Here is a 9,692-nt window from a genome sequence, read left to right on the forward strand (position 1 = left end):
CAAAGTAATATAACTGGTTCTATTTATTCCTTCTGTATTTATCATACAATACTTCAATCATAAGAGAAAAACCTATTAAGTGAAGCTTTTGTGAGGAGCAAACACATGAACATTAATTTTATGTAAAGTGTAGAAGCTATGAATTGAAACCCGATTAGGTGGGGAAAAATTAAAAGAAATATCATTGTTAGTAGGTCTAGGACTGGTACAATAAATATGAAAAAGCAATATTTTTTCTTAATCTTTATTTGTGTGTGTAAACCTGTTCAAAAAATGCCACCTACTTCCAAGCATTGTTCTTATATAATATCAGGCAGTATTCAGCGCACATAACACTAGCTCTCTTCTATTGTCTGTTAACATGAGGATAGCATAAATTGGTAATTGTGTGGGTAACTATGCAATTAACTCATGTCACCACTGTACCTTTTCATTAGCGTCACCAAGAGTAGTATTACCCTTTCGGTGACCTCATAGTAAGTGATAACATCCTTAGCTGTTAAAGTAAAAAAAAAAAAAATTAAGTGAATTTAGTGTTGTGAAGGGTGATAGAGTGACAGCCTTGGAGACTGGAGGCCTTTTTTTCCCCCTACCTCACAGGCACAAATAGTGCAAACACAAACCTCTCAGCAGTCTCATTAGTACATCTCACCTCTTTTCGCTAAGAACAAAACATTTCTTACTTGCTAAGATGATTTACAAAATTACTTATTATATTCAAGATTTTTCTCATAAAGGTTAATGACTGTGCTAGCCCCTAACTGCCACCCTGCCCCCAATATCACCAATTCATTTGTTCAGCTTCTTGACAGAATTTATGCTAAAAATACCAGGAAAAAATAGATCTTTATATTTGCAAGAATATTAAAAAAATGAGGTTTTTAAATTTGGTTTATTTAATTGTTTGGAAATTACTTTTTTGGGGGGAGGAAAGGGGCAAGTCCAATAGTGCTCAGGGTTTATCCCTGATTCTATTCTTGTTATTTATTTATTTATTTATTTATTTATTTATTTATATATTTATTTTTGGTTTTTGGGCCACACCCGGCGTTGCTCAGGGGTTACTCCTGGCTGTCTGCTCAGAAATAGCTCCTGGCAGGCACGGGGGACCATATGGGACACCGGGATTCGAACCAACCACCTTTGGTCCTGGATCGGCTGCTTGCAAGGCAAACGCCTCTGTGCTATCTCTCCGGGCCCTGTTTTTTATTGTTTTGGGCCACCCTCGGTGAAGCTCGGGGGTTACTCCTGACTATGCATTCAAAAGTAGCTCCTGGCTTGGGGAACCATATGAGACGCCAAGGGGATGGAACCGCAGTCTGTCTGGGTTAGCCACTGCTCCTCTCCCCTCATCCCCCCAATTCTATTCTAAAATCACTCCTGGCCAGGCTCAGGGTACCAAATGGTGTGCTTGGGACAGAACTCAAGTTGGACATGTGCAAGGAGAGAGCCTGACCCACTGTAATATCTTTCTAGCTCTTGGGAAAATACCCCTATATCTGTAATATGAAAGACAAGTTAGAAAACTAAGAATTCAGCAAGTGAGAAGACTCTTTCATGAAAGATTGCACCAGTCATTCCAAAATTAGCATGTGCTTTTTGTGTTGTGTGAATAAGATGAAGAAAGCAATATATGATAAAAGTATTTATTGAAACATGTGTTAAGAAATATATGATAAAAGTATTTATTGAAACATGTGTTAAGCAATATATGATAAAAGTATTTATTGAAACCTGTGTTAAAAAATTATGCCTGTGGAACATTATTTATATAAGAGATATATTAAATGGCCTTGGAAAGATTTTAGATAAGAAATGAAATAGACCTTGTTATTGTAAGTTGAGATGAAAAGATGGATACATATTTGAGAGATATTTAAAGAACAAAACTTATACTTACCTAGCATGGGGATACCATGATCAGAAATTGGTTTCTAAAAACTTGAATTTTTTTTTAAGAGTTTTGGTGTTTTGTTTGTATCTTTTCTACTAAAATGCAGTTCTGAATCTAGATAAAATTCAATAGGCTGTTAACATAATCTAGAACTGGTCTACAGAACTGAACTTTACCAAGGGTGGGGGAAACAGTAAAATGGGAAGGACCCTGAGGTTTGGGGATAGTTTGGGAAAGTGGACACTCTGGTGAAGAGGATGGTGTTGAAACATGATATGCCTAAAAAGCTATCATTAACATTATTATAAATCCCACTTCTCCAAATAAAAATAAACATTACAAGAACTACAAAAAGAAAAAGAAAAGAAATTGGTTCTTCCAGACCCAAGATTATCCATTGCACTCCAACATGCCGACTCCTCTGACTCCTCCTAATGTGAGAACTCGACCTCATAATTTGTGATAGTGAGGGACTACATTCGGCTCTCCCCTGCTTAAAAGGAATTGGATACTGGGAATGAGAAAAAAATAATAGAAAACTCTCAGATATCAATAATTTTATCTTTTTTAATAAATAACTTTCCTTCAATTGTTTCTTCCCAATTTCTACAGTAAGATTATTATCTTATTTATTTATTTGTCTTAAATGAATTTTTTAATTCAATTACCATGAGATACAGTTACCAAGTTGTTCATGACTAAATACACCAGTCTCTTCACCAATGCACATTTCCTTCCACTAATGTCACCAGTTTCCCTCCCACCTTCCTTCCATGCCTTCCTAACTTACTCTAAAGTAATAACTAAGCAAAGCTAAACAAAACTCCCAATTTTAATAATAGATTTTATTTCTTCTAGAGTGGAGAATTTTTAGGGTTTATCTAGTTTCATTTGCTTATTTATGATGTTCTTTACTTTGTCCATGGGCCTAATGAAAAATCATATTTTAGAATCTTATCAACTCTGAGGGCAAGATTCTATACATCTCTGTTTTCCTCAATGCATTTTTATAGAAATAGGTTTGATACACGTCGGAATAAACTGTTAACTCATCATTGTCTATGATGTAAGATGGTGAAAAATTCACAAATCATCATTCAAAAGACTATTATCCAAATTATCAGCACTTTCAGAGTTCAACAATAAAAACAAAAGCATTGGTCTCAAAAAGAGTGTGTTCCTTATTATGCTTCATCAAGATGAAGTAAGTGTGGTAAACAGAGCTATGAAAAATGCTCATTATTATTGATTATCAGGGAAATGCAAGACAGAATAATAAGAGATCACCTAACACAAGTCAGAAAGGCCTATTTAATGTCTAGAAGGTTTGGAAATAGCAACTGCTGATGGAACTACTGCCTTTTGGTAGTCTTTGGCAAAAAGTTTGAAGGCCTAAACAAATGAAGAGTAGAGTTTCCATATAATCCTGCAATTCCACTCCTGCAAAACTATAAGACACAGGAAGAAAATCAATCTGAATGGACATATGCACACCTATGTCCATCACAGTACAGCTTACAATATTCAAGATCTGGAATCAGCCCAAGTGCCCAACCACAGAAGCATGGATAAAGAAATTGATATGTACATCAATTCATATATTATCAGTCATATAGATATATGCCATGGAGTACTATTTAGTATGTGAAAAGAGAAAATTATGCAGATTTCTGCAACTTGGATAGAGCTGAAGGGAGTCAGAATAAGTGGAGAGTAAGAAAGAAAAAGATAAACATCAGATGATCTCATCATTAATGGAATATAAGAAAACAAGCAAAGGATTACATATGAAAATACCCTGAAAATACAGTCAATAGAACTGTGATCTGAGGGTTCTAGGTAAAAGGATGTGGTGAGGAGCAAAGGGAGATCTTGGAATAATGGTGGAGAGACCCAGGCACTTTTTGGTGAACAGGTACAGCAGCACTGAAGGTATGAAATAGTAATGTCTCTAATTTTTAAAAATAAATTAAAAAGTAAAGCACAAAATTCATATACATAGACAGTAAAAAGCAAATATAAAAACAAAAAAATATTTGCGTATGTTGAACCAACCTTGCATTCCTGGGATGAATCCCACTTGATCATGATGTATGATCTTTTTAATGAGGTGTTGGATTCGGTTTGCTAAGATTTTGTTAAGTATCTTTGCATCAATGTTCATTAATGAGATTGGTCTATAGTTTTCTTTTTTGGTGGTGTCTTTGCCTTCTTTAGGAATGAGTGTGACATTATACACCACATCAACATTATACACCACATCAACAACATGAAGGACAAGAACCACATGATCATATCAATCGATGCAGAGAAGGCGTTTGACAAAATCCAACATCCGTTCATGTTAAAGACACTCAGCAAAATAGGGTTAGAAGGCACCTTCCTTAAGATAGTTACAGCTATTTATGAAAAGCCTACAGCCAACATTATACTTAATGGCGAGAAACTAGAAGCATTCCCACTAAGGTCAGGAACTAGGCAAGGCTGTCCACTCTCTCCACTCTTATTCAATATAACCTTAGAAGTCCTAGCAATAGCAATCCGACAAGAGAAGGGAATCAAAGGAATTCAAGTAGGGAAAGAGGAGCACAAGCTAGCTCTATTTGCTGATGATATGATGATATACATCAAAAACCCTAAAGAATCCACAGAAAAACTACTAGAAACAATCAACCAATACAGTAAAGTGGCTGGATACAAAGTCAATACACAAAAGACAGTAGCGTTTTTATATACAAACAATGAAGTTGAGGAGAGAGAGATTAAAAATACAATTCCATTTAAGATAGTATCAAAAAATATCAAATACCTAGGAATCAACCTTACAAGAGAAGTGAAAGATCTATACCAGGGAAACTTCAAAACACTTCAGAAAGAAATTGAAGATGATCTAAAGAAATGGAAGAACATCCCATCCTCATGGATAGGTAGAATTAACATAGTCAAAATGACTATTTTACCCAAATTGCTATATAGATTTAATGCAATCCCTATCCAAATCCAGACACAATTCTTTAAAGAAATAGAACAATCAATTATAAAATTCATTTGGAACCATAGAAGACCCAGGATAGCTAAACACATTCTGAAAAATGAGAAGTTGGGAGGTATCTCCTTACCTAACTTGAAACTATACTATAAAGCCATAGTAATAAAAACAGCATGGTACTGGAACAGAGACAGGACCTCAGACCAGTGGATTAGAACAGAATTCCCAGACATAAACCCCCAGATATATAGCCAACTAATATTTGATAAAAGAGGCAAGAATATGAAATGGAACAAAGAAAGCCTATTCAACAAATGGTGTTGGTACAACTGGAAACTCATATGCACGAAAGTGAAAATCGACCCATATCTCACTCCTTATACAAAAGTCAACTCAAAATGGATCAAAGATCTGGAAATCAGACCTGAATCTATAAAGTTTATCGAGAATAAAATAGGCAGAACACTCGAAGACCTTTATATTAAAAGGGTCTTTGAGAATGGAGCACCAATGGCAAAAACGTTAGCATCAACTATAAACAAATGGGACTATATCAAACTAAAAAGCTTCTGCATGGCAAAAGAAACCCTACTTAATGCAAGAAGACAGCTAACAGAATGGGAAAAAATCTTTTCACTTGATATATCAGATAAAGGGCTGATATCTAGAACATACAAAGCGCTCAGAAACCTGAGTCCTTCAAAACCAAACGAAGCCATAAAAAAATGGGGAGACGAAATGAATAGACATTTCTCTGAGGAAGAGAGAAGGATGGCCAACAAACACATGAAAACATGCTCACCTTCACTCATCATCAGGGAGATCCAAATCAAGACAACAATGAGATACCACCTCACACCAGTGAGGTTGGCTCACATCAAAAATAATGGGAACAACCTTTGTTGGAGAGGATGTGGTATGAAAGGAACTCTCATTCATTGCTGGTGGGAATGCCCCTTGGTCCAACATCTATGGAGAAAAGTCTGGAGAGTGCTCAAAGAACTCAGAATTGAGCTGCCATTTGACCCAGCAATTGCTCTCCTAGGCATATATCCCCAAGATGGAAGGACATTCATTCCAAAATACATATGCACCCCACTATTTATTGCAGCACTCAGTATAATAGCCAAATCTTGGAACCAACCTCGATGTCCAACAACAGATGAATGGATCATTAAGATGTGGTACATATATACAATGGAATATTACATGGCAGTTAGAAATGATACAATCACAGACTTTGCAGCAACGTGGATGGACCTAGATCATGTTATGTTAAACGAAGTAAGTCAGAAGACAAAAGAAAAACACAGAATGGTAGCACTATTCTGAAACACCTAGAATACATAAAAAACAAAAAAAGGACATTGAAGAAGCATAACTGCTAGAACCACAAAGAAAGACTCCATAAACTCCATTCCCTGATCTGCACAGCCACCAAGATCTCTAGAAACAGGTCTGATTTTACCATCCAAGATAAAGTAGAAGTCTTCCACATACCACGAAAGCAGCAAGAGGAGAATAAATGATCTATTTTTTTGACGTCTTTATTTTGGTGTGGAGATTACGGTTGATGTCTCCAATATTATTTTATTTTATTTTGTTTTGTCTTTCTCTTTCTTTTTTGCACTTGAGTATGATTTGATTTCAGAACCGAGATTATTGTGTGGTGCCTGTCTTTATTGTTGTGGTGCTTATCGGTTATTTAATTTGATATTTTTTTTTTGTGTGTGTGTGTATTGTTGTGGTATTTTAATTACTTTTTTCACATCCTCTCTCAAACTGAGGTTGGAAGCCTCTAGACAGGACTCTGCCTATTTTCAGTATATTTGATTTTTGATTGAGAAGAGGACATATTAGGTGATGGGTATTCCCCTGATTTAATGTGAATATGTACCCAAAATACTACAGTGAAAGATATGTAAGCCATTATGGAAAAAAAAATTGTGTTTTTAATCAGAAACTTTCTTTGACTTACATGTATTATTATATTAATTATATTATATGTTATGTTATGTCACTATATTATGTTATATTAGTTTACCTTATTAGGTTAATCAATTTTGTCCTTTAAATGAATTCTTACTTAAAAAAAAAAAACAACTTTAGTTTGCCCTGAAGAAAAAAAAATAAATAAAAGATAAAATAAGGCCTCCCAATTCTTACCACAGGCTGTGTTCTTTACACTGGCTGTATAGAAAGAGGAGGTACAGTAAAGGCACCCCATATACACCTCAACACAGGCAAAAAAAAAAATAATACAATTTGATTTCAATATAACTTTACTTAAAATCCTTAAATAATTTTGAAAACCTAAAAAGGGAATTAAAAACATAAAAGTCTATCTGATGGGAATTCTGTTTCTTTTATTGGTACTAGGATAATGTACTGTTCTTCTCACTCAATAACTATCTTTACAGTGGTCCTTAATACTTTTTGGAAATAACACACTCCATATGCTCAAAATATGGCTTATTTGTTTTCTGTCCATGCTTCAGTATCACTTTAAAAAAACATTAAATTGGGCCCAGAAAGATAGCACAGTGGCGTTTGCCTTTCAAGCAGTTGATCCAGGACCAAAGGTGGTTGGTTCGAATCCCTGTGTCCCATATGATCCCCCGTGCCTGCCAAGAGCTATTTCTGAGCAGATAGCCAGGAGTAACCTCTGAGCATCGCCGGGTGTGGCCCAAAAACCAAAAAAACAAAAACAAACGAACAAAAAAACCCATTAAATTATTTTCTTTGCCATTTTAACAGTCTCCTATTACTTATCAAGATCTGTAAATTTATATCTGTGAGACTACTCAACTTTTTGTTTGTTTTTGGTTTTTGGGCCACACCCAGTGATGCTCAGGGGTTACTCCTCGCTATGCGCTCAGAAATCGCTCCTGGTTTGGGGGGACCATATGAGACACTGGGGGGTCAAACCGCGGTCCATCCTAAGCTAGCGCCGTCAAAGCAGATGCCTTACAGCTCCATGCCACTGCTTCAGCCCCTACTCAATTCATTTTTAGATAAATTTATGTTTGGCTTGTTAAGAAACCACCATTTATTCATTTGGGTGCTGTGGTAAGTATCCTCTCACTGTCTCTCCTTCCCCATCAGCCCTCCATATCACTTCTCAAGTTTTTCACATCTTAAACTGAAACCTGTGAAAATGGTATTTTGCAAGGCAAAAGGACTCTGTGACTCTAATTACTTTTAAAATCTTGAGATTAGCCTAGATTATATGTGTAAAGTATATCAATTCTAAGGTGTCTTGAAAATAAATAACTTTTTTTCTTCTGTAGTCAGAGAAAGAAATGTAACATAAAAAATACATGATCAAAGATATGCTATATTACTGACAGAGGAAGAAGGGCACAAGCCAATAAGTTGAAAAAGTCAAGAAAAAGTGATCTTCTCTTAGAGCTTCCAGAAAGGAATGTAGCCTACTCTATCTCAATTTTATTTCAGTAAGATCTGTGTTTTGACTTTTGATTTATGGGACTATATGAAATTAAGCTTATTATTATTGTTGTTTTATTTTAAACCAGTCAATTTGTGGTAGTTGTGGAGAAGTGATAGAAAATGAATGTAGATTAGATTATGAATTACACTTGCATTACATATAAATACAAATGAATCCCTAATTTCTATATTTCTAATTTAGTGATTATATTGTCTTATATGATCTGCAGTTTTTTGAATTATTAGAATCCAGTTTTGAATTTTTAACAAAATGTATATCTTCACCTGTGATCTTCTTTATTAAAACTTGCATCTTATAATAACAGATGCTGTACATTAGGAAAAATTACATGCCCTAACATATAAAGAAGTTCGGTTTTTAACTTAGTTGAAATTATTACTTCTAACTTTGATATTATGCTGGCACCATTTATTTATATAAAAATTCCATTTTATATAGTAATAAAAATACTTCATAATTTCATAAAAATAATTGAATGAAATAAATACAATTAGTTCAAAGAACAGTTGTTTGATCTATATGATAAGTCATGATCGCAATGTAGTAGATGTATGTCTCTTCTATGTCCACAATTGTTCACTTCCAGTTTGCAAACACACTATAAAATTAACTGGGCTGGAGTGCTAGCACAATGGACTAAATAGAGTCTTTGAATGCAGGAGACTCTATGCTAATACTAAATGTCCACTGATTACCCCTAAGAGCAACCTCCAAACATCAAACTAGGAGTAGTTTTCCAGCACCTCTGGATAAAGACCCTCAAAAAACAAACAATAAGAACGATAAATATCTACATGTGATGGATATACATATATAGGTAGATTTATGAAATAGTCATTGACATTTCCTCATTTAGATTTCTCTCCTGTTACTTAAATGTTAAGTGTTTAGTATCCCAAGCTGATGCCAAAATGTCACTAGCTTCTATTTTGGGCCAACAGTCCATTCAGGTCTGTACATGCCTATTTCCCAGCTTTTGAGTTTAGGCCTTTTTTACCATCAGCTTTCTCAACACTCTGTGCTTTTAAAAAGTTCTTCAGGGGGCCAGAGAGATAGCATGGAGGTAAGGCATTTTGCCTTTCATGCAGGAGGACTGTGGTTCGAATCCCGGCATCTCATATGGTCCCCTGTGCCTCCCAGGGGCGATTTCTGAGCTTAGAGCCAGATGTAACCCCAGAGCGCTGCCGGTGTGACCCCCCCCCAAACAAAACAGAATATTTCTCAGAATAGGTTAGCCCCCAAAGCTTAAAAACAAACAAACAAAAAACCTTAAAATTTAAAAAGTGGTAAATGCCACAATTTTCTGTTCTCTTCAAAGAGTTCATTTTGGGGGCCAG

General features: G+C 35.3%; 1 pseudogene; it reads left to right on the forward strand.

The window, feature by feature from the left end:
* The first annotated feature begins 7,032 nt into the window (after positions 1 to 7,032).
* On the forward strand, positions 7,033 to 7,136 carry LOC126021243 (uncharacterized; annotated as a pseudogene).
* Positions 7,137 to 9,692: the final 2,556 nt, after the last annotated feature.

This window comes from Suncus etruscus, chromosome 10, assembly GCF_024139225.1.
Source record: "Suncus etruscus isolate mSunEtr1 chromosome 10, mSunEtr1.pri.cur, whole genome shotgun sequence".
In the NCBI taxonomy this organism is placed as follows: Eukaryota; Metazoa; Chordata; class Mammalia; order Eulipotyphla; family Soricidae; genus Suncus; species Suncus etruscus.